Source organism: Bombina bombina, chromosome 1, assembly GCF_027579735.1.
Source record: "Bombina bombina isolate aBomBom1 chromosome 1, aBomBom1.pri, whole genome shotgun sequence".
Classification (NCBI taxonomy): domain Eukaryota; kingdom Metazoa; phylum Chordata; class Amphibia; order Anura; family Bombinatoridae; genus Bombina; species Bombina bombina.
The window spans coordinates 705,205,660-705,231,576 of NC_069499.1; positions in this window are offsets into that span (position 1 = coordinate 705,205,660).

Genomic DNA, 25,917 nt, shown 5'->3' on the forward strand with positions numbered 1-25,917 from the left:
AATCAGTAATTGGTGTGGGGGTAAAAATGGATTATATCCTTGCAAAACATCTGATTGTGTACTATGCCCCCTAATAGATCACAATACCACTTACTTTTCTAATTTCAATGGAACCAAAAAATACCTATGCAAAGATAGGTGCACATGCCATACTACATATGTAGTTTATCAGTTGGTCTGTAAATGTGAGTTAACCTACATTGGGCGCACAAAGCGTAAAATAAAGTATAGAATTAGGGAGCATATCAAAAATATAGAATCAGGTTTTGATAACCACAGCATCTCGCGTCATTTTAAGAACTATCATAACCAAAACCCTTCAGATCTCACTGTTAAAATTGTAGAATGGGTCAAACCCTGTGTGTGGGATACAAACAGATTATTAAGACTCAGAAAGAGAGAGACATTTTGGATTAAGACTCTCAACTGTTTGGAACCTAATGGGTTAAACATTGAGATTGATCTTCATACTTTTCTTTAGTCCCTTTTAGCAGTAATCATTGTTTTAAGCTTTGTCATTAATCATGAACTCTTACCTTTTACCCCATATATATACTATTCACTAGGAAATCCCATTTTTTATTAGTTTTATCAATTACATGTATGAGGTTTTTAAGTCATTTATTGTGTATAATTTGTGTGTATTTTTTAGTCTATGGAATTTTTTATTATGTAGTGTTAATTATTCTGCTTATCTTTAGGAGTCATATTTAATTTCCGCCTGTTTTTTAAGTATGTTTTTCATTTCCAACATTTTTAGGGAAACGTATATGATTATTAGGTATGCAATGCTTCATCATATTGGTCTATTTATAACAAACAGCGTATTTTTTAATTATTATCAATATTTGTTTACTATCGAAATACTTTTGTTTGATATCTATACACTGCATGTGTTTTTTGTATTTGCCTCTGTATCTACAATATTGCATTATACAAGATCACTTCAATAACTTATTTTTGCCACGACACTCGGATGATGTCTTTATCTGATGTCTCTATGAGTCACTGGTTACTGTTCACCCATTGGTAGCATATGTGGGAGTGTCAATACATACCTCCTTTAAAGATCAATGCATTATCCGATTCTATCACTCTTGAGAAAGTCCCTACGTTGCTGGGACGATACGCGTAGAGCCCCGCCCACTTTTTTCAGCCTATCAATCCTGTGAGGCCGCCCTAGTTCTGTGTCTGCAGCTAGGAACTGTGTGGTATGAGCGCCGAGGATCTGTTTGAATGAATCAAACTGTTTGCGTTTGTGTCTTCAATTTATGTAAGTGTTAGCTTGTCACCCTATCAGTGCAAATTTTCACTATACAGTTTATCTCGGAAACGGACTGCTAAATTGTCTAACTACCAGCCTGGATCTGGAGTCTAGAGGAGAACACAGCAGCACCTCTGTTTTCCTGGAGCCGTCCTGGTGATATACACGCTGAGGGGATACATTTTTCTTGTGTATATGATACACAATATGCTAGTAGAATGAGCTGTAATTCTTTGAAGAGGCTGCTGGCCAGCAGTCTCATAAGCTAAACGGATTATGCTTCTCAGCCAAAAAGATAGAGAAGTTGCCGAAGCCTTTTGGCCTCTCCTCTTTCCAGAGTAGACGACAAACAATGCAGATGTTTGACGAAAATCCTTAGTAGCTTGCAAATAAAACTTTAAAGCACGAACCACATCAAGATTGTGTAACAGACGTTCCTTCTTTGAAGAAGGATTAGGACACAGTGACGGAACAACAATTTGCTGATTGATATTCCTATTAGATACTACCTTAGGAAGAAACCCAGGTCTGGTATGCAAAAGTACCTTATCTGCATGGAAGATCAGATAAGGGGAATCACACTGCAAGGCAGATAACTCTGAAACTCTTTGAGCCGAAGAGATAGCTACTAAAAATAGAACTTTCCAAGATAAAAGCTTGTTATCTATGGAATGCAAGGGTTCAAACGGAACCCCTTGAAGAACTTTAAGAACTAAATTTAAACTCCATGGCGGAGCAACAGGTTTAAACACAGGCCTGATTCTAACCAAAGCCTGAACGTCTGGAACATCAGCCAGGCGCTTGTGCAAAAGAATAGACAGAGCAGAAATCTGTCCCTTTAAGGAACTAGCCGATAATCCCTTTTCCAATACTTCTTGGAGAAAAGATAGTATCCTAGGAATCCTGACCTTACTCCACGAGTAACCCTTGGATTCACACCAATGAAGATATTTACACCATATCTTATGATAGATTTTCCTGGTGACAGGCTTTCGAGCCTGAATCAAGGTATCAATGACCGACTCGGAGAAACCACATTTTGATAAAATCAAGCGTTCAATCTCCAAGCAGTCAGACGCAGAGAAATTAAATTTGGATGTTTGAATGGACCTTGGAGTAGAAGGTCCTGCCTCAGCAGCAGAGTCCGTGGTGGAGAGGATGACATGTCCACCAGATCTGCATACCAAGTCCTGCGTGGCCATGCAGGCGCTATCAAAATCACCTAAGCTCTCTCCTGCTTGATCTTGGCAATCAGACGAGGGAGGAGAGGAAACGTTGGAAACACATAAGCCAGGTTGAAGGACCAGGGCACTGCTAGAGCATCTATCAGCGCTGCCTGGGGATCCCTTGACCTGGACCTGTAACAAGGAAGCTTGGCGTTCTGACGAGACACCATCAGATCCAGTTCTGGTTTGCCCCAAAGTTGAATCAGCTGGGCAAATACCTCCGGACGGAGCTCCCGCTCCCCCGGATGAAAAGTCTGCCGACTTAGAAAATCCGCCTCCCAGTTCTCTACTCCTGGGATATGGATAGCTGAGAGATGGCAAAGGTGAACCTCTGCCCATAGAATTATCTTGGGAACTTCCATCATTGCCAGGGGACTCATTGTTCCCCCCTGATGGTTGATATAGGCTACAGTCATGATATTGTCCGACTGAAATCTGATGAACTTGGCCGCAGCTAGTTGAGGCCAAGCCTGAAGAGCATTGAATATCACTCTTAGTTCCAGAATGTTTATCGGAAAGTCCACAAACCCTGAGCCTTCAGGGAGTTCATGACTGCGCCCCAGCCCAGTTGTCACTATAGTCCACTCTGGCCTGCGGAAACTCATTCCCCTGGACAGATGGACCCAAGATAACAACCAGAGAAGAGAATCCCTGGTCTCTTGATCCAGATTTAACAGAGGAGAAAAATCTGTGTAGTCTCCATTCCACTGGTTGAGCATGCAAAGTTGCAGTGGTCTGAGATGTAGGCGGGCAGACAGAACTATGTCCATTGCCACTACCATTAGGCCGATCATTTCCATACACTGAGCCACTGATGGCCGAGAAGTGGAATGAAGAGCACGGCAAGAAGTTAAAAGTTTTGATATCCTGACTTCTGTCAGAAAATTTTTCATTTCTACTGAATATATCAGAGTTCCTAGGAAGGAAACTCTTGTGAGAGGAGAGAGAGAACTCTTTTGTATGTTTACTTTCCACCCGTGAGACCTCAGAAAGGCCAGAACAATGTCCGTATGGGACTTGAAAAGTCGACGCCTGAATCAGAATGTCGTCTAGGTAAGGGGCTACCGCTATGCCCCGCGGCCTTAGAGCCGCCAGAAGGGACCCTAGAACCTTCGTAAAGATTCTTGGTGCCATGGCTAACCCGAAGGGAAGAGCCACAAACAGGTAATGCCTGTCTAGGAAGGCAAACCTGAGGAACTGATGATGATCTCTGTGAATCGGAATGTGGAAATAAGCATCCTTTAAGTCCACGGTAGTCATATATTGACCCTCCTGAATCATAGGTAGGATGGTTCGGATTGTCTCCATCTTGAAGGATGGGACCCTGAGAAATTTGTTTAGGATCTTGAGATCCAAGATAGGTCTGAAAGTTCCCTCTTTTATGGGAACTATAAACAGGTTTGAATAAAAACCCAGCCCCTGTTCCTCTCTTGGAACTGGGTGGATCACTCCCATAACCAGTAGGTCTTGAACGCAATGTAAGAATGCCTCTCTTTTTATCTGGTTTACAGATAGTTGTGAGAGATTAAATCTCCCCTTTGGAGATGAACCTTTGAATTCCAGAAGATATCCCTGGGAAACAATCTCTAGCGCCCAGGGATCCTGGACGTCTCTTGCCCAAGCCTGGGCAAAGAGAGAAAGTCTGCCCCCTACTAGTACCGGTCCCGGATCGGGGGCTACTCCTTCATGATGTCTTAGAGGCAGCCGCAGGTTTCTTGGCCTGCTTCCCCTTGTTCCAAGCCTGGTTAGGTCTCCAGACTGGTTTGGGCTGGGTGAAATTTCCCTCTTGTTTTGCATTAGAAGAAACTGAGGCTGCGCCACTCTTGAAGTTTCGAAAAGAACGAAAATTATTCTGTTTGGTCCGCTTATTGGACCTATCCTGAGGAAGGGCGTGACCTTTTCCTCCAGTAATATCAGAAATTATCTCCTTCAGACTGGGCCCGAATAAGGTCTGTCCCTTGAAGGGGATGTTAAGAAGCTTAGATTTTGAAATAACGTCTGCTGACCAGGACTTAAGCCATAGCACTCTACGCGCCAAAATGGCAAAACCTGAATTCTTAGCCGTTAGTTTGGTTAACTGAAAAACGGCATCAGAAATAAAGGAATTAGCTAATTTAAGAGCTTTAATCCTGTCTAGAATGTCATCTAGTGGAGTCTCCACCTAAAGAGCCTCCTCTAGAGACTCGAACCAAAAAGCCGCTGCAGCAGTAACTGGGGCTATGCATGCAAGAGGCTGGAGAATAAAACCTTGATGAATAAAAAATTTCTTAAGGAGACCCTTCAATTTTTTATCCATAGGATCTAGGAAAGCACAACTGTCCTCAACGGGGATAGTTGTATGCTTATCTAGGGTAGAGACTGCTCCCTCCACCTTAGGGACCGTCTGCCACGAGTCCCATACGGCGGCATCTATGGGAAACATCTTTTTGAAAGCAGGAGGGGGAGAAAACGGCACACCTGGTCTATCCCATTCCTTAGTAATAATTTCCGAAAACCTCTTAGGGACAAGAAAAACATCAGTGTAAACAGGCACTGCAAAGTACATGTCCATTTTACACAATTTCTCTGGAACCACAATGGGGTCACAATCATCCAGAGTCACTAAAACCTCCCTAAACAATAAGCGGAGGTGTTCAAGCTTAAATGTAAATGCTGTCATTTCAGAATCAGACTGAAGCAACGCCTTCCCTGAGTCTGAAATGTCACCCACAGATAGAAGCTCACCTGCCTCGGCTTCTGAGTATTGTGAGGGTATATCGGACACATGCATTAAAGCGTCAGAAAGCTCTGTATTAGTTCTAGCCCCAGAGCTGTCTCGCTTTCCTTGTGACCCTGGCAGTTTGGAAAATACCTCTGTGAGGGTAGCATTCATAACTGCCGCCATGTCCTGTAAGGTAAAAGAATTAGACGCGCTAGATGTACTTGGCGTCACTTGAGCGGGAGTTATAGGTTCTGACACATGGGGAGAGCTAGATGGCATAATCTCCCTTTTTTCAGTCAGAGAATCCCCTGAAGATAAATCTTTAAGCGCCATAATATAGCTTCTAAACATATTGAACAAGGAGTTTCCTCTATGTTAGACATGTTTAACAGACTAGTATTGAGACAATCAAGCTTGGAAAACACTTTAATAAAGGTGAAACAGCAATTAAACAAAAATGTTACTGTGCCTTTAAGAGAAAAAAACTAACACTTAAACTGCAAAACAGTGTAAAAATATAGTAAAGTCTTTGAAATTTTTACAGTGTGTATAAGGGACTAAAGCAACATTGCACCCACTTGCAAATGGATGATTAACCCCTTAGGCCCCAAACCGGATTTAAAAAAGTTAAAAAAACGTTACAAGACAGTTAAGCACCCTTCCACAGCTCTGCTGAGGCTCCTACCTGCCCTCAAGTACGATTTTGTGCAGAAATAAACCCCTTATAATGGTCCTCGGGTGCCAGAGGACTCCTCTAGGGAAGCTGGATGTCTCAGTCTGAATTAAAACTGCGCATTTAGAGCGCTAAAATAGGCCCCTCCCACCATGTACTGGATGCCAGAGGGGCCTTAAGAAAATACTCCTAGGAATATCTGATTAGCCATGTGGAAACTAGGCCCCAAATAAAGAGTTACGTCCTATTTTTGAATTCATGTAAACGTTTAACTGTCACTAAGTAATAAGAGTATTACCCTGTTTTGTAAGCATGATCCCAGTCGCTGTTAAATCACTGCATCAGGCTTACCACAAATACACAAGGCTCTGTCAGCATTTTCTAGAACTCATTCATCTCTCTAGAAATAAATATACTGAACATACCTCAAAGCAGGTAATTTGCAGACCATTCCCCCAACTGAAGTTGTCCCATACTCTTCAGTTATGTGTGAGAACAGCAATGGACCTTAGTTACAAACCGCTAAGATCATCAACCTCCAGGCAGAACTCTTCTTCTAATTTCTGCCTGAGAGTAAAACAGTACAACCCTGGTACCGTTTAAAAACAACAAACTTTTGATTGAAGGTAAAACTACACTAAGGCCTCGATGATTGAAAGTTCGTTTTTAAAATGATATGATGTAAAGATGTTCGCATTGGAGTGCGAATATAATATCGTAATGAATGAAAGTGTTCGAAATTGATTGCGTGTATGTATTCGAAATGGGCGTTTTTTCGTCATTCGACATACGCTGCAAATGTTTTTTTTGGTTTGCGTAATGTTAAATACCCACTTCGTCTGTGTAATTATGTATTCGTAATTTTTTTAAAAAGTGTCTATTGATCAATTGTATTATCAACTTTGAACTTAGAAAATCAGATTTGTATATTATAAATATTAAATGTCCAAAACTCATGTATTATTTCTGACTACTGTTTATTTTGAAATAAAAAGAAAATTAATACAATTGCATTCATAAGTAAAGCAATGCAATGCAATGCAATGTAATTATACAGTTTTAAATCAAAAATAATTATTTATCATGTGTTCCCTCACACTGGTGTTTACAGCAGGGTCCTGTGAAGAAAATTCATTTTGAATTATTCCATGTTCATAATAATAATCCACATCAATATCTAGATTATTTTCAATGGCTAAATTATGAAGCATACAACACAAAGTTATTATGTCTGCAGCCTTTGTTGGTTGATATTTTAATGCTCCTCCAGTTTTATCGATACAACGGAACCTACTCTTAAGAAGTCCAAGTTACGTTCAATAGCTGATCTTGCTTTTGAGTGTGCGTCATTGAACTTCATTTCTTTTCTGTTTGCTGGTTTGGAGACAGGTTTGATTAACCATTTGTAACATGGGTATCCTGCATCTCCTGTTGGATGTATGATTTATGGTTAGTATTACAAATAATTTATTTTATGTATTAGGCAATTAAACATCTTAGTACATAACTTACCAAGTATCAAACCATTTCCACAAATTCCTGCATTCATATCTTCATAAAGGAGTGATTGCTTTAGAATATACGAGTCATGTGCACTCCCTGGAAAAGCTGACAACAGAGAAATAATTTTGTATTTGTGGTCACATACAACTTGAGTGTTTAGAGAGTGCCATCCCTTTCTGTTAAAATATGTTTCTGGATGATCCATTGGTGCACAAATTTGTATGTGTGCAGTCAATACATCCTAGAATATTTGGTATTCCATAATGTTCATAGAAATATTCCTTAATTATATTTTTTTCATTTTCAGTCATTGGAAATTGTATAAATCTGTCAATATTTTTCTTGAAAACATTAATTACCTGGTTAAGAAATCTGGAAAAAGCACTTTGTGACACACCTGTAATAGAACTGGTGGTATGTTGGAAAGAACCTGTTCCCAAAAAATGAAGTGTGGTCAATAATTTAACAATTCCTGGTATTGCTCTATTTCTCCTTGTTCTAGGATCCAAATCATCTTTAAATAATTCATAAAGGGTAATTATAACTGATTTGTTAAATCGAAATCTTTGAAATACAATATCATCAGGCATGTCACTTAAAAATTGTCTTTCTCTGTATGTTCTGGGCCTGTATACCCTGTGTGTCCTCATGGCTGTTGGTTCTGAAATTAATCCTTGAGATTGTTCAACATCATTTTCATTTAATATTTCTATCATATTTGTATGATGTGTTATCAACCTCCTTCTTCTCCTTTGAAATCTTCTATGTTGAAATAATGTATAATATATATATTCTGCCATCTGTAATTATAAATATTAACCCCTTAGTGACCAGAGCACTTTTCCATTTTCTGTCCGTTTGGGACCAAGGCTATTTTTACATTTCTGTGGTGTTTGTGTTTAGCTGTAATTTTCCTCTTACTCATTTACTGTACCCACACATATTATATACCGTTTTTCTCGCCATTAAATGGACTTTCTAAAGATACCATTATTTTCATCATATCTTATAATTTACTATAAAAAAAATATAAAATATGAGGAAAAAATGGAAAAAAACACACTTTTTCTAACTTTGACCCCCAAAACCTGTTACACATCTACAACCACCAAAAAACACCCATGCTAAATAGTTTCCAAATTTTGTCCTGAGTTTAGAAATACCCAATGTTTACATGTTCTTTGCTTTTTTTGTAAGTTATAGGGCAATAAATACAAGAAGCACTTTGCTATTTCCAAACCACTTTTTTTCAAACTTAGCGCTAGTTACATTGGAACACTGATATCTTCCAGGAATCCCTGAATATCCCTTGACATGTATATATTTTTTTTAGAAGACATCCCAAAGTATTGATCTAGGCCCATTTTTGTATATTTCATGCCACCATTTCACCGCCAAATGCGATCAAATAAAAAAAATTGTTCACTTTTTCACACATTTTGTTACAAACTTTAGGTTTCTCACTGAATTTATTTACAAACAGCTCGTGCAATTATGACACAAATGGTTGTAAATGCTTCTCTGGAATCCCTTTTTTCATAAATAGCAGACATATATGGATTTGGTGTTGCTTTTTGGTAATTAGAAGGCCGCTAAATGCCACTGCGCACCACACGTGTATTATGCCCAGCAATGAAGGGGTTAATTAGGGAGCATGTAGGGAGCTTGTAGGGTTAATTTTAGCTTTATTGTAGTGTAGTAGACAACCCTAAGTATTGATCTAGGCCCATTTTGGTATATTTCATGCCACCATTTCAACGCCAAATGCGATTAAATAAAAAAAAAAGTAAAATTTTTCACAATTTTAGGTTTCTCACTGAAATCATTTACAAACAGCTTGTGCAATTATGGCACAAATGGTTGTAAATGCTTCTCTGGGATCCCCTTTGTTGAGAAATAGCAGACATACATGGCTTTGGCGTTGCTTTTTGGTAATTAGAAGGCCGCTAAATGCCGCTGCGCATCACATGTGTATTATGGCTAGCAGTGAAGGGGTTAATTAGGTAGCATGTAGGGAGCTTGCAGGGTTAATTTTAGCTTTAGTGTAGAGATCAGCCTCCCACCTGACACATTACACCCCCTGATCCCTCCCAAACAGCTCTCTTCCCTCCCCCACCCCACAATTGTCCCCGCCATGTTAAGTACTGGCAGAAAGTCTGCCAGTACTAAAAAAAAAGCTATCCTTGATAAAAAATAAATAAAAAAAAAAAGGCATACTTACATATGCTGCTCTGGAGGATCCCCCCTTAGCCACCAACCTCCCTGATACCCCCCAAACAGCTCTTTACCCATCCCCCTCTAACTTATTAGTAGCCATCTTTGGTACTGGCAGCTGTCTGTCAGTACCCAGTTTATAGTAAAATATGTTTTTATTTTTATTTTTTTAATGATTTTCTGTAGTGTAGCTTGCCCCCCCCCCCAAAAGACCAACCCACCACCCCTCCCAGATCTCTTAGATTCACATATATGTAAATAAATTTGGCAATCACTGCCACTTTAATCCCATCACTTTTCTGTAGTGTAGCGGTTCCCACCCGCTTCCTACCCCTGCGCGCGCCCGCGCGCGCACCCTCGTGCACGCGCGCCCGCGCGCGTGCCCGGCGTTCCCGCCCACGATCCCGCCCCCCTCCACATGATACAGCCCATCGATGGCCGCCCACCCGCCTCCCAGACTGGCTCCCACCCACCAACGAAACCGGCCATCGATGTCCGGTACAGAGAGGGCCACAGAGTGGCTCTCTCTGCATCGGATGGCCAAGGGGGGTTATTGCAGGATGCCTCGATGTTGAGGCATCACTGCAATAACCGGAAAGCAGCTGGAAGCGAGCAGGATCGCTTCCAGCTGCTTTCCAGACCAAGGACGTACGCCACACGTCCTCGGTCATTAAGTGTATTTTTTTAGAGGACGTGTGGCGTACGTCCTTGGTCGTTAAGGGGTTAAATAGAATTGTAAATTAAATATTTTATTAAATTTAAAATCATATATTTTGAAATAATTTTCGTAAACTTACCCTCGTAAATTGAATTTCACGCACTTTTTTGAAAATTACGTCAAAATATTTATAGTCTCCATAATTGCTTATTACGACGCTCTTTGATCACGTCATTTTTGATCATTGCACATTTTGTTATAAAGTTTTGCAGTGAAAACATACGCAATCATCCTTCACTATTTCAATATAAACTTCCTAAATGTGTTTGTGAATATTCGTAACTGCAATCGTTACGTAACTTGACATTATAAAAGTCCACTTTTTATGGCGCGAAATTCTCTATGCTACTTTCATGAGTAAACTTAAAATTCGATTTGCATTTCCCAAAGAAAAACAAGTGTATTTAAATTACGAAAATATTAACAATGGTAAGTACATATAATCCACCATATTATATATATTTATTGTATATGTTATTTTACATTTACTTTTATTTATTTAAAGAAATATGACATTTAATGGTAATGTTATTTTATTAAAAAGACATTTAAAATGTATTCATAGGTTCTACCAGCTGGAGTATCATCACAAATTAGTGAGTCTGGTAGAAACCCTGCATTCACAGAAGAGGAAAATCTTGTATTAGAACAGCAAATGCAAATGTATTATGATGAACTGTTTGGATCCATGTCTGCAAAAACTTCTAATTTTGAAAAGAATTCAATATGGGAAAAAATTGCAAAATCTGTATCAGCTGTAAGTGTTAGGCCCAGATCAGTGACCAAATGCAAAAAAAAGATACTCTGATTTAAAAATTAAAGTTAAAGCAAAAATGGGAAAAGAAAAAACTGAAAGAATGAAAACAGGTGGTGGAACATATGTACCAATCACATACTCTGATTCTGAAAAAATAATTAGAGAATTAATTCCAGCTGCTACACTACAGAAAAGTTTATAAATATTTTTGGGGGCAAAAGTTTATAAATATTTTTGGGGGCAAATTGGGTACTGGCAGACAGCTGCCAGTACCCAAGATGGAGGCAATTAAGTAGCAGGGAGGGTTATAGAGCTGTTTGGTGGGGGATCAGGGAGGGGGCATAATTCACGTGTTGTGGCAGCAGCATTTAGCGGCCTTCTAATTAACAAAAAGCAACGCCAAAGCCATATATGTCTGCTATTTCTGAACAAAGGGGATCCCAGAGAAGCTTTTACAACCATTTGTGCCATAATTGCACAAACTGTTTGTAAATAATTTCAGTGAGAAACCTAAAATTGTGAAAAATTTAAAGGGTTTTTTTATTTGCTCGCATTTGGCGGTGAAATGGTGGCATGAAATATACCAAAATTGGCCTAGATCAATACTTGGAGTTGTCTACTACACTAAACTAAAGCTAAAATTAACCCTACAAGCTCCCTACATGCTCCCTAATTAACCCCTTCACTGCTGGGCATAAAACACGTGTGGTGCGCAGCGGCATTTAGCGGCCTTCTAATTACCAAAAAGCAACCCCAAAGCCATATAAGTCTGCTATTTCTGAACAAAGGTGATCCCAGAGAAGCATTTACAACCATTTGTGCCATAATTGCAGAAGCTGTTTGTAAATAATTTCAGTGGGAAACCTAAAGTTTGTGACAAAATGTGTGAAAAAGTGAACCTTTTTTTTTAATTTGATCGCATTTGGCGGTGAAACGGTGGCATGAAATATACCAAAATAGGCCTAGATCAATACTTTGGGATGTCTTCTAAAAAAAAATATACACATGTCAATGGATATTCAGGTATTCCTGACAGATATCAGTGTTCTAATGTAACTAGCGCAAATTTTGAAAAAAAAGTGGTTTTGAAATAGCAAAGTGCTACTTGTATTTATGGCCCTATAACTTACAAAAAAAGCAAAGAACATGTAAACATTGGGTATTTCTAAACTCAGGACAAAATTTAGAAACTATTTAGCATGGGTGTTTTTTAGTGGTTGTAGATGTGTAACAGATTTTGGGGGTCAAAGTTAGAAAAAGTGTGTTTTTTCCATTTTTTCCTCATATTTTATAAAATTTTTTATAGTAAATTATAAGATATAATGAAAATAATGGTATATTTAGAAAGTCCATTTAATGGCGAGAAAAACGGTATATAATATGTGTGGGTACCGTAAATGAGTAAGAGGAAAATTACAGCTGAACACAAACACCACAGAAATGTAAAAATAGCCATTGTCATTAAGGGTAAGAAAATTGAAAAATGTTCCGGTCATTAAGAAGTTAAGGAAGAAATAGTTCAACAAAATCATGCTATTAAAAAATTAAATGATTCTGTGGAAAAAAAGTAATACACATTTGGAACACATTAGTGAGTCCTTAAAATCAATAGATCAGTCAATGATTTTTCTATGTCAAAAAAATGATTGTACTAATACTCCTTTAAATTTAAATGTTAGTTCTTCAGAAAATCCTGAAAATTTAAATTCATTTGTAACCGAATCAACCAATTTAGGTAATTCAGATATTGATGGAATAAATTCTGATGTTATAATTTCTGATGGAAAAAGAAAAGGACATAAGAATTCTGATGGTAATCTTCAAGCTAGTAAAAAACCACTAAGAAAATATAGAAAAAGAAAATAAATTTAATATGCGTATATTATTATTCTTTGAGTTAAACATAGTAATTTAAATTAAATGAAGATAAAAAACTTTTAAAATATTTGTAAGGTTTATTTTTGAAAAATATTAAAGGGACAGTGCACACAAATATGCAGACAAATATGTGTATTATAAACTAATATAAGTAAGAACATGATTTGATAATGATATATACATCCATGTTCATTAATTATATATTCATACTTGTGAACACCCCACACTGAAATCATAAATCAAATGTACACGTCCCTTTAATACATGTGTGAAAAATATGTAATGTGTTGTATGGTGTATAAATCAAAAAAATAAAGAGACCAATTGTAAACATTCTTTTTATTAACTTTCTAAATAACAAACGAAAAAACAAACATAAGATATTAATGTGGATGATAAAATGGTCCACCACGTGTTTTAACCCCAGAATAAAATGCCCTTCCCTCCCACCTTCTTTCTCTGAACATTATAGCACGCTGTTCTTTTTGATTTTCAATCACTCTGGTTAAAAGTCTTCTTACTTTTTGATTGTGAAGTCTTTTTTTTTAAATTGTGAAGCATAGAGTCTTTTAAAATGGTGAGATTGTTGTTTATATTCTCTAGCAAAACACACATTTTATCCAATGTATTCTCTTCCCTTTTTCCTGTTAGACATAAAACAAATATCATATTAAACTACATTAAAAATTTAATTGCACTAAGCACATATTTAAAATATTGTTATGATAAAGAAAAAAAGAAAAAAGGAATTGATAGTTCATGTGTTAAAAATAAAAACTGTGACAACAATGTAATTTTATTTTTACATTTAAATAAAAAATGCACACACATAAGTGACATTCTTTATTAACATGCAAATTAACATGGTAAGGTGTAAATGAATACATACCTTGTTCATGTGGTTGAGAATCTTCTCCATTGGCAGCATCAACCACATTTGTACTAATTTCATTTTCATCATCTTAAAAAATAAGAAAATGAAATTAGTTAGAAACATATTTATATATTAATTTCTATATTACAAGTAGTGAAAATAAAATATTGTGCATCCATTAATGTATAACAAATCCCTTTTATGGATGCATAATTAATAAACATCCATTACAAGTGCTTTTAACATTATTTACAAATCTGAAGCAGGTTTTTGGGGTTAAACTTTGCAGATGTAAGGAGATATCCTAACATGTTATAGATCAGGGGATTTACATATTGGTCTATAGGGAACTTTGTCATATAAAAAAATAAATATATATTCAAAAATTACAACACTTAAAGGGACACTGAACACACTCATAGAACATGCAATTTTAAGAAAATATCTAATTTACTCCGATTATCAAATTTTAATAATATTCTTGCTATCTTGATTTGAAAAAGAAGGCATGTAAGCTAAGGAGCCAGCAATTATTTTGGCCAGCAGTTGTTTATTTGTGCGTGAACTTATCCAACAATAAAGAAGAACAACCCAGGTTGATTGCCAAAAATGTGCTAACAACTAAACCTACATTATTGCTTTTCGAATAAAGATAGCAAGAGAATGTATAACATTTGATAATAGGAGTAAACTAGAAAGTTTATTTTAATTGCATGCTGTATCTTATTCACAAAATAAAGAATGTCACTTTAAATTGATGTTTAAATTTACATGCTAAATTATTATAAAATAAAAATATCCACATATATACCAGTAATGATGAATTCAATATTTTGAATTGCTGGAATTTCTAATTGGTCACTTCCACGCGCTGCCTCAGTGCTTTCAGCAAGAAATGCTGGTGATGTAGTAACTTCTTGCACTAAATTAAAATAAACTTGATGTAATTTTTTATAAGGAACATGATATGTTAACTAAATTAAAAAAAAAAAAAAAAAAAAATTACCTTCATCCACATCCTCAGAATTATTTTGCTGTGAAACATCACTTTCTGGGCCAACAGAGACATCTACATGTTCTTCACACAAGGGAGAAGTCTGGGAAGATGATGCTGAAGTCGACTGTTGCTCAATGTCCACATTAGGGTTTACAGACATTAAAAGTTTAATAAATATTCTTTCATATTTTATAAATCGACTCCTCCTCTTATTCTTTCTTTGAACTTTCCTTTTAATGTCTGCAACCCTTTAGTGACATTGAGCCACAGTCTTTATATGTGTGGCATTTAAATTAACCATTTCAGCAATATCTTCCCAGATTGCATCCCTTGTCTTTAAACTAGTGTCACGCCTCTGTGGTCCAAAAAGCATGTCATAGTTTGGTTCCAAAGCAGATACAAGGATTTCATTCTCCACAACTGTAAACCTCTCAGCAACCATTTTCAAATATCTCATCAACTGCCTCACAGAATAAAATATGATATCTATATAAATATACATGTAACCAGAGTAAAATGTAAAATACGCTGTGATTGGAGAATATTAAGGAAGTACTCATAAATATGCTTACATACATGTATTGCAAGGTATTATGGTAACAGAAATAATATAACAGTAAATATGATTGGTTAACAAATATTGCACATTGAACATTGTTTAAAACATATACGCAATTTCGTAATAATACAAATGAGTGAAAATATCTAAATAAAGAGCGTAAAAATATTTATTGTACTATTTCAATAAAAAGAATAACAAAATATAACCAGAACAGTAAAAGCAGAATTCATTGCGATGGAGAGTTTCATTGCGTAGGAGAGGGCGTAAGATGGGCGTTCCATGGGCGTAACCTGAGTAAATCTTGCAAGTTTCGCAGATATATTACGATGATATAAAAACATACGCCATACGAATCGCACATTCAACTCACATACATATCTCGCCAGCCATCCTTTGGCGAAATAACATGAATAACATTATTTACAATATTTATTTAATTTTAAAAATAATACGATATAACGTATCTAGACAATATACTATAACTGTAGTTTTACATTTTGAAATATGCAAACGCAAACTGAAATAAAGTGAATCATTAAAAGTACGAAGCGATGCAATGATATTTGGAAACCCATTTCGAAGTTCGTGAAATTATATAAGGAGGCAAAGTCTATAGTTTACTATGGACAGATTATCGCGTAACCTATTGTTTACAATGGACTGCCCACTTTATACGATCATTACGCAAGGCGTGAAATTTGCAAGAGTTGCCAGTCAGAAATACACATTTCTCGCCGCCAATGACGAACTTTCAATCATCGAGGCTTAAGTCACCAGATATCTCTTGATACTTCCTATCTTGTCGAGAGCTGCAAGAGAATGACTGGGGGTGGCAGTTAGGGGAGGAGCTATATAGACAGCTCTGCTGTGGGTGTCCTCTTTGCAGCTTCCTGTTGGGAAGGAGAATATCCCACAAGTAATGGATGAACCCGTGGGCTGGATACACCTTACAAGAGAAAGTTATATTTTATTTAGCCCAAGTTCCTATTTATACATTAGTCTGGGCATAGAGTGTTAAGATAGCATTACACTTTGTGGAACCTAGTTCCTATTGTCTTTTTTGTATGTTGAATTAATGCTAGCACCACTCCGCCATGCATAGGAATACAGTAGATAGGGTAAACACAATACCCTGTTCAACTTAAATACAGGAGGAGTTTGCCTATATAGTGCCTGTGTCTAATCTTTGTCTGTTGCTGCTATAGTTTGTTATAGCATGATCTAGGTGATGGTGTAGAATGAGTAGATGGGTTTCTTATCCTCTATCTACTCTGGCTCATAGGTTTGTTTTCATTGTAAACTGAATTCTAGGTCTTTTGATAATTAGTAAAAGATAGAAGTAATACTCCCCTAAGAAACGTTTTTGGCAGAGATGCCACTAATTGCTCTATTTCTCATGGTGCTGTAGCTGCTGCTAGATAATGTTCTACTTTGCTGGCTCTGGGTAGATGGAAACAAAAAAGGACTGCAATTGGGCCCCTGTTTTTAGTGAAAAACACAGCACCATAACACTTCCTAACCACCCTGAAGGGGGGGTAAGACTCCTGCGCCTTTTTAGTGTAAGTGGAGTGGACAATTGTGGGGTCCACATAAAAAGTGTATGTGTTACGTAATTGTATTTCCCTTTATGGTATTTTATGCATTGTCTTGTTTTAATCTTTATCAATACATTCTTGGTGTTTTATATTTTTGAGCGATTTAGCCCATTATTTTGTTTCTTTTGGCATTTGGGGTGAGGATGTCTGGGGTTCCCTGGTTTAAATGGCAGCTGAAGTGCTGGACTTGGCATTTAGAAGGACTGTTGCTCCTATGTGGGTCATCTCAATTTACGTGAGTCAGAACTGGGCTCGCACTTTGACTCAAACTATTCTAATTGTATACACTGACTCTCCTTTAGCTATAAGAATTATGTTTTTTTGTGGGGGTGGGTTGGACTTTTGGATGCTATGTCAGTTTGTTCCTTGCTGCTGCTGCTTGTGGCTGATGGAACTGCTGAGAAAAAAGACTTTAACTTGGAAGGGGCATCTTCTTATGCATGCTTGACTGATATGACTGGAAACGTGTACTTACATTTAGCTTGTGCTACTTATGCTACTACCCACTATTATGTATGAAAAATGAAAATGTGTTTTGTGTGCACATACACTGTCCTGTGTGCTCTACAATAAACCATTAATATGATAACACAAACCGTACATGGTAATATATAAGTAGATTGTAGATTCTAGATTGTAAGTTCCCATGGGAATAGGGCCCTCAATTCTACTTGTATTTGTTTTGATACATTTTGTCCTGTGTCTTAAAAATGTTGTATCATTGTTGTACTTTTATCTTTGTACCCATGGATAGCGCTGCAGAATTTGTTGGCGCTTTATAAATACAGAATAATAATAATAAAGTATAATAGAAATATCCACAATTCCATATGGTAGCATTTCGGACTTCACTCACGCTGCATTTGGAACAGAAGCAGTGTTCTCCCAAACAACTAACTTCAAATTACCTCAATCAATATGAGGTGACGGCACTTCTAGACAAAGTTACCTACCATACTGCAGGAGTGACACTATGGTTCGGACCTATTCAATACCCTGTCTCAACCAGGCTTATATACAGGACGTCCATGGGAATATTATTCCATCCCCCACGCAGCGGCTACTTACCTCATATTGATTGAGGTAATTTGACTAAGTTGTTTGCTATTGAGGTTTTTCCTCCATATCATATACTGTATGTTTGTGGGTCTAGTTCATATCCTGTGCCACTGTTTTCAACCTTGACTCACTTGGTTCTATTACTGAAGGCCTGGGATTCTTTCGTTTTCTATGACTATCAGCTGCCCTCATTTGGACTATATTTTGTATTAATCTACTGACCCTGTTTGTTACATTGTGATTCTCATACAATTTTTGTCTCAAATTTCTAGCATTAGGACTTTTGGTATATAATAACAATATATGTCCTCTTGTAACTTCTCTATACTATAGGGTTAATAGTGCAGGGATCATTGCCTTTGTTTGTAGTGTATTGCTGCTTCTTTAACAAAGGATAACAGGAGATAAAAGCAAATTAGATAATATGAGTGCATTGGAAACTTGTTTAAAATTGTATCCAATGGAGCCAAATTTTCAAAATGTCTGTCGGACCTGATCCGACAGTGCGGATCAGGTCCGACAGACATCCCTGAATGCGGAGAGCAATACGCTCTCCGTATTCAGCATTGCACCAGCAGCCCACAAGCTGTCCCCTGCAGACTCACGGCCAATCAGCAGCCAGCAGGGAGGTGTCAATCAACCCGATCGTACTCAATAGGGTTGAATTGTGGCGATTCCTGTCCGCCTCATCAGAGCAGGCGGACAGGGTTATGGAACAGCGGTCTTTAGACCGTTGCTCCATAACTTGTATTTATGGCGAGTCTGAAGAAAACACGGGTCCACAATTTGGCCTCTCTATCTGAATCATGAAAGAAAAATTTGGGTTGCATGTCCCTTTAATACTATACAGGACAGCATGCAATGTATCACACTTTCACAGTTTTCTGCCCATTATATATATAATGTAAGCATTACTAGCGCAATTTTACTTTGGAATAAAAGGGCTGATGATACTCCTTGATATACAGTATCTTAAAGGTGTTTTGTTTTCCTTTTTTGTTGTTTAACACAAGAAATGTAACTGCTTGTTTTAGCAAACTTGGTTTAATGCAGCAATATAATTAGTAAATCACATTTTCCTATAAATAAACATGTAAAGCATTTGATCTTTGAATTCTTTGTAAACATATTGGGGCCAATTTAACAAGCTCCGTAGGGAGCTTGTGGGCCCGTGTTTCTTTAGCCCGCATAACTTGTGTTTCTGGCGAGTCTTCAGACCGCTGCTCTCCGTATTCAGCGAGGTCTTGCAGACCTGATCCGCAGTGTCGGATCAGGTCCGCAAGACCTTTCTTAAATAGGGGCCATTGTCAGTATTAATGAAAAAAATCTCATTATTCAGAGAGTATGTAATTAAAAAAAAAAGTGTCCAGTTTACTTCTATGATGACATTTACTTTGTTCTCATTGGTATTCCTTGTTGGATAGCTGTAATATTTCTTAGCATTAGCCTTTCCCTTTAATTACTACATTCCTCTTCCTCAATTGCTCCTCTATTTAACTCAGCTTTTCTACTTCCTAATTGCTTGTATTATCGCATTCGTTATGTTGGGACTTATCCCAACATAACCAATGCTATAATACAAGCAATTAGGAGCTCTCCTCTCAAATAACCTCCTACAGACTCTGGAGTTTCGCTGTAGCTGTTTTCTTCAGCACCTAATCTGAACTAGCAAATTTGGGTCTGCTTATCACCTACGCTCCTGCATTCGTTAGCGAAGTTATCATCCTGATGACTGATCCGCTCTCTCTGAATCAAGCAACACATGTGATCACTATACTACAGCAAGGTTACCTGCTCTATGCTAATGCTGTTAGCTTTTTCTTCTGATGTTTCACTTTTGCCGTTCTCACAACCACTCCAACCTCTGAACCAGAAGTACCCAGAACTATCTGGAGCACAGGACAAGAAGGTAAAAGTGCTTTAATTTTTTGCCTTTGTTATCAAGTAATACCAAGGAAGCCTGAGCGTTTTTTTCATATCCTCTTACCTCCATTCCAAGTCATAACGCTATTATAAGGTACTTCTAAGCTATATACTATTGACAAGGACTTTTAGTACTTCCTGTTGTGATTGCCTTATTGATTCATATTTCACTCAAACCTAGCTCTCAGTATCTATAAGCATTTTCCTTCACTTTGGATTATACTAATTTTTCATCCTAATAAAAGCTAATTTTGTATATTAATCCAGATCTTTATGCCAATTTTAGTTCTGAAATATACATTTAGCTACATTCTCAGTAATATTTATATCCTGATACAGGAACTCTAAAGGGAAATATTGCAGTATAATACAAGTCTGCAAAAAAAAAATTCATAAAATAAAGAACCCAAAAAATATGAGCATGCATATCACCACGCTTAAAGGGACAGTCTAGGCCAAAATAAACTTTCATGATTCAGATAGAGCATGTAATTTTAAACAATTTTCCAATTTACTTTTATCACCAATTTTGCTTTGTTCTCTTGGTATTCTTAGTTGAAAGCTTAACCTAGGAGGTTCATATGCTAATTTCTTAGACCTTGAAGCCCACCTCTTTCAGATTGCATTTTAACAGTTTTTCACCACTAGAGGGTGTTAGTTCACGTATTTCATATAGATAACACTGTGCTAGTGCACAAGAAGTTATCTGGGAGCAGGCACTGATTGGCTAGACTGCAAGTCTGTCAAAAGAACTGAAAAAAGGGGCAGTTTGCAGAGGCGTAGATACAAGATAATCACAGAAGTTAAAAGTATATTATTATAACTGTGTTGGTTATGCAAAACTGGGAAATGAGTAATAAAGGGATTATCTATCTTTTAAAACAATAAAAATTCTGGTGTAGACTGTCCCTTTAATTAGAAGGTGGATTATTTGGCTGGGGGATTAACAGGGGTTCAGGTAGAGGTTCTCACCTTAAAGGGACTTATTAAAGATTTTTCTTCTGCTAAATCATTTGACTCTCCAGAACCCACTCTCAATCCTCCCACGCCATTTTCTGGCACTAGGTCTGAATTCAGACATTTCAAAAATGCTTGTCTACTCACATTTTCACTGAAGCCCAGGACTTACAGTACTGATAAAAGGTCTGTACTGTTATCTCATATCTAAAAGTTGAACCTAGGCCTCTGGCAAATCGCTTCTTCAAAAGAGATGACCCTATTCTTAACTCCCCAGATGATTTATTTTCTGCCATGGCCACCATGTATGATGACATTAATAAGCAACTGACTGCTGAGAATACGCTTAGATCTCTTAAGCAAGGGAAACGCCCTGTGGAAGAATACGTGTCAGACTTCCAGATGTGGAGTAAAGCTTCAGAGTGGAAACCAACTGAGTCTAAAGAACAAATTCCATCTCGGTTTGGCTGAACATCTTTAAGATGAACAAGCTCGTATTGATCTTCCTGAGACTCTTGACGCTTTAATTAAGACATGTATCACTTTGGATAGACGTTATAGAGAGAGAAAATTGGAGAAAACTCACCATAAATTCTATCTAAAGGGAAATCCAATTCATCTCCCTGAAAAACTCTCTCAACCACCTGTTCCAATGGACACGAAAAGGCCCTTCAAAAGTTCCTCGGATTTGCCAATTTTTATAGGAAATTTGTTCCCAACTACTCAACAATAGTTAAACCTCTGACTCAATTAACCGGAAACTCTCAATTTGTTTGGTCATCAAAAGCTGATTCAGCCTTTAACCATCTAAAAGTTAGCTTTACTTTAGCACCCATACTACGTTTGCCAGATCCAGAGAAACAATTTATTCTTGATGTTGATGCCTCCAATATTGGGATAGGTGATATCCTCGATACAGAACTCGATACAAACTAAAGGCTTTTATAAATGCGGTCGGTGAAAAGCCTGTAGGAATGTGATTCCAACAAAAATGCTTATAAACCCCAATTCTAAAAAAATATGAGATAAAATCTTTTATGAACTGCAGATCCAACATGATCATTTATGTTGCAATGTGCAAATGCAATTTGATCTATGTGGGGGAGACCTCCAGAAAGCTAAGAACTAGAATTTTGGAACATATTGGGGACATTAAATGGAATAGGTCTGTACCAGTAGCCCAACACATGAATATACATCATGCAAATGATAAATATGATATTCAGTTTTTTGCAATTGAACAATTAAAATTAAAAGGGAGAAGAGGCAATATAAACAAAATCCTGCTACAAAAGGAGTGCAGATTGATACATGAATTACAATCAGCTGCACCGAAAGGGTTAAATGAAGCAATATCTTATAAATGCTTTTTGGGATAAAAATGCCGTATACCTTTAAGCTTTGACTGACAATATTCCAGATCATGATTTATATATGCATTATAAAAACAGAATTTAACTATACTTGTAAATGGATTATGATTGTGTATATAACATTGTATCTCCAATAAATCCCAGGTTCTTACATGACTGCTCCTAAAAAATTAAGTAAGACTAAACAAATATTACCTGGGAAAAACATGTTGTATACCTTTAAGACTTGTTTTGATAACATTCTAAGATCAGCATAAACATTATACACAGAACGAACAATATGTATATAATTGCATATATTCCTGCATACACTCCTGAATACATTAAAAGGAGAAAGAACATAATTATGTAACCTCTATTGTTGAATACTACTCTACAAATATAAATAAAGAAAATAATATCTGCTGATAAAAACGATTGTACATATAAATATGTCTCTTCAATTAATTTAAGTTTTTTATATGATTGTTTTTCTAAAAATGAAGTAAGACTAAATAAAACACGCTCTGAGATATACATACTGTGTACCTTTAAGACTTGGCTTATAATATTCTAAGACCATGATCAGTATAGACACTATTTATAGTCATTAAGGATGCAATAAGTAAAATGACATAAGCATTATACACAGAACGAACCTTTATTTTTAAAAAATACACTTCGAATAAGAAGATAATATCTGCTGATAAAGATTACTTAATCAATAATGACATTGAGAATAAAATAGGTCATAATGTTCCGTAAACTAATACCAGATACCAGATACCAGAGGACAAGATGAATATGTTCAAATAATATGAGCACTCTCTGCTGATATATTGCTCTATGTGGATGCCAGGCAGTAAACACTGCTGCCAATTAGACAGATCACTATGGCAACATATGCCTATAAAAGTAGTAGAGATGACTGAGACCACCCCTAAGCCACGTGATGAAGTCACGAACGAGTGACGAAACATGTCGGTGGGCGGGGCTATGAGAGACGTGAATGTGGATATGATTGTACAAACTAGAACTTAAGACAGCTGAGAGTTTTTGATACATTGATATATTTGATACAGTAGCAACATATAGCCTGTAAGCGTGATTATGTTAGTTGGAGACTGAATAGCCAATTAACCTGTATGATTATATAACGCTAAGGTGGCTCTGCCGCTTAAATACATTATATGATACACTCCACAAAAATGAGTGTTTGTTTAAGTTCTAGATATTAATTGCTATGAATGTTTGTCAATAAGTGTTAGCGATACAGCTAGAAATCGGCTGACTGTGTTGAATCACAGCAATACGCAGGAAGGAGGTCGCCTTTGAGCGCATAGACTGTGTGTGCTTATACTCAGTATGCCTGTGTGTTCCCCTATACTGACATCTATTTAATCCACAATCTCTCATAGATCTCGCAGTCCTTTGTAATGTAGCAGTTGGCTACTAGACTATCATATAAATAGTGGAAGTGAATTTCCCCCTATTTTCTGGTATTATCAGCTGTGTTTTTAAATGTATTTGTTGCATATATGTAAATAAAGTATACCTTTTAACCTTAAATAAAAATACTCTCCAGACTCAATGAAAAATCATTGTTTAATTCCAATATCTCTACAGTAGTGACTCATAAAGTTGTGTTAACCAATACCTTAGAAAAAGACATCTTAAAAGCTGTGTTATCAGATACACAGATAACTTTTCCCTTGCTCACAAAAGCTCTATTCAGCTTATACCTACATCAGGATCGCTTGTATATTCCTTTCTCTTTAAGAAAGCAACTACTTCGACATTTCCATGATGCCCCACTCTCTGATCACCCTGGTATGTCCAGGACTATCTCTTCTTAAAAGATACTTTTGGTGGCCCAACATCGCTCAACCTGTTCATGATTATGTTATCTCTTGACAGAATTGTGCTCATAACAAAACTGATCATAAAAAGCCTTTTGGATATCTTATACCTCTGCCTATTCCTAAAAACCCATGGGAATTCATATCATTGGACTTCATTGTAGACCTCCCTATATCACATTCACACAATACTATCTTGGTCGTGGTTGATTGGCTTATTTTATTCCACTCAGGAACCTACTTTCAACCATCAAAACTGCAGAAGTTTTTGTTGACCATATCATCAAACTACATGGTCTTTCCACTACAATTCTCAGTGACAGGGGGTCACAATTCACCTCCATATTCTGGAGACAGCTATGTCATATACTCAAGATTGATTCAAGATTTTCATTTGCTTATCATCCTCAAACTAATGGACTCACTTAAAAAATTAACCAGCTATTGGAGTAATATCTTCCCACATTCAAGATGATTGGTTCAAACTAATTTTATTGGCTGAATTTGCCTACAATAACTCCACCAGTACCTACACTAAAACCTCACCATTTTATGCTACCTACGGCTCTATCCAGCTTATACCTACATCAGGATCGCTTGTGTATTCCTTTCTCTTTAAGAAAGCAACTACTTCGACATTTCCATGATGCCCCACTCTCTGATCACCCTGGTATGTCCAGGACTCTATCTCTTCTTAAAAGATACTTTTGGTGGCCCAACATCACTCAAACTGTTCATGATTATGTTATCTCTTGACAGAATTGTGCTCGTAACAAAACTGATCATAAAAAGCCTTTTGGATATATTACACCTCTGCCTATTCCTAACAACCCATGGGAATTCATATCATTGGACTTCATTGTAGACCTCCCTATCTCACATTCACACAATACTATCTTGGTCGTGGTTGATTGGCTTATTTTATTCCACTCAGAAACCTACTTTCAACCATCAAAACTGCAGAAGTTTTTGTTGACCATATTGTCAAACTACATGGTCTTTCCACTACAATTCTCAGTGACAGGGGGTCACAATTCACCTCCATATTCTGGAGACAGCTATGTCATATACTCAAGATTGATTCAAGATTTTCATCTGCTTATCATCCTCAAACTAATGGACTCACTTAAAAAAATTAACCAGCTATTGGAGTAATATCTTCCCACCTTCAAGATGATTGGTTCAAACTAATTTTATTGGCTGAATTAGCCTACAATAACTCCACCAGTACCTACACTAAAACCTCACCATTTTATGCTACCTACGGTTATCACCCAAATACTCTACCCACTCTTCCTGTTTCCAGTTCTTCTCCTGCCGCTATTGATTTTGCCAAAAACATGAAAGATGCATTGGCTCTCCTAAAGAATCACCTAACTGATGCTAAGGTCAAACAAAAACATTGCTATTACAAAATTGGAGATCTAGTTTGGCTCTCAACAATGAATCTTTGAATAAAGATTCCCAGTTAAAAGTTGGCTTCCCAATTCTTAGGACCTTTTCCTATTCAGCAAGTGATAAACCTGAACGCTATGAAACTTACTCTTCCAAATTCCTATAAGAAGCATTCAACTTTTCATGTTTCTCTCTAGAAACCCTACCGTGGTGACAACAATCCTGGCCTTCAGCCTAACCCACCTCCTCCAGTCATACTTCAAGATCATTTAGAATATGAGGTACTAGGACAGAATAGAAGACAGGCGCAGCCCAATTCAAGAGCAGGGTAATTTATTATGACATAAGTGCAAGTACACAATACATACTCACAAATTTTTAGAAGATAAAACAGCAATTGTAAACATAGG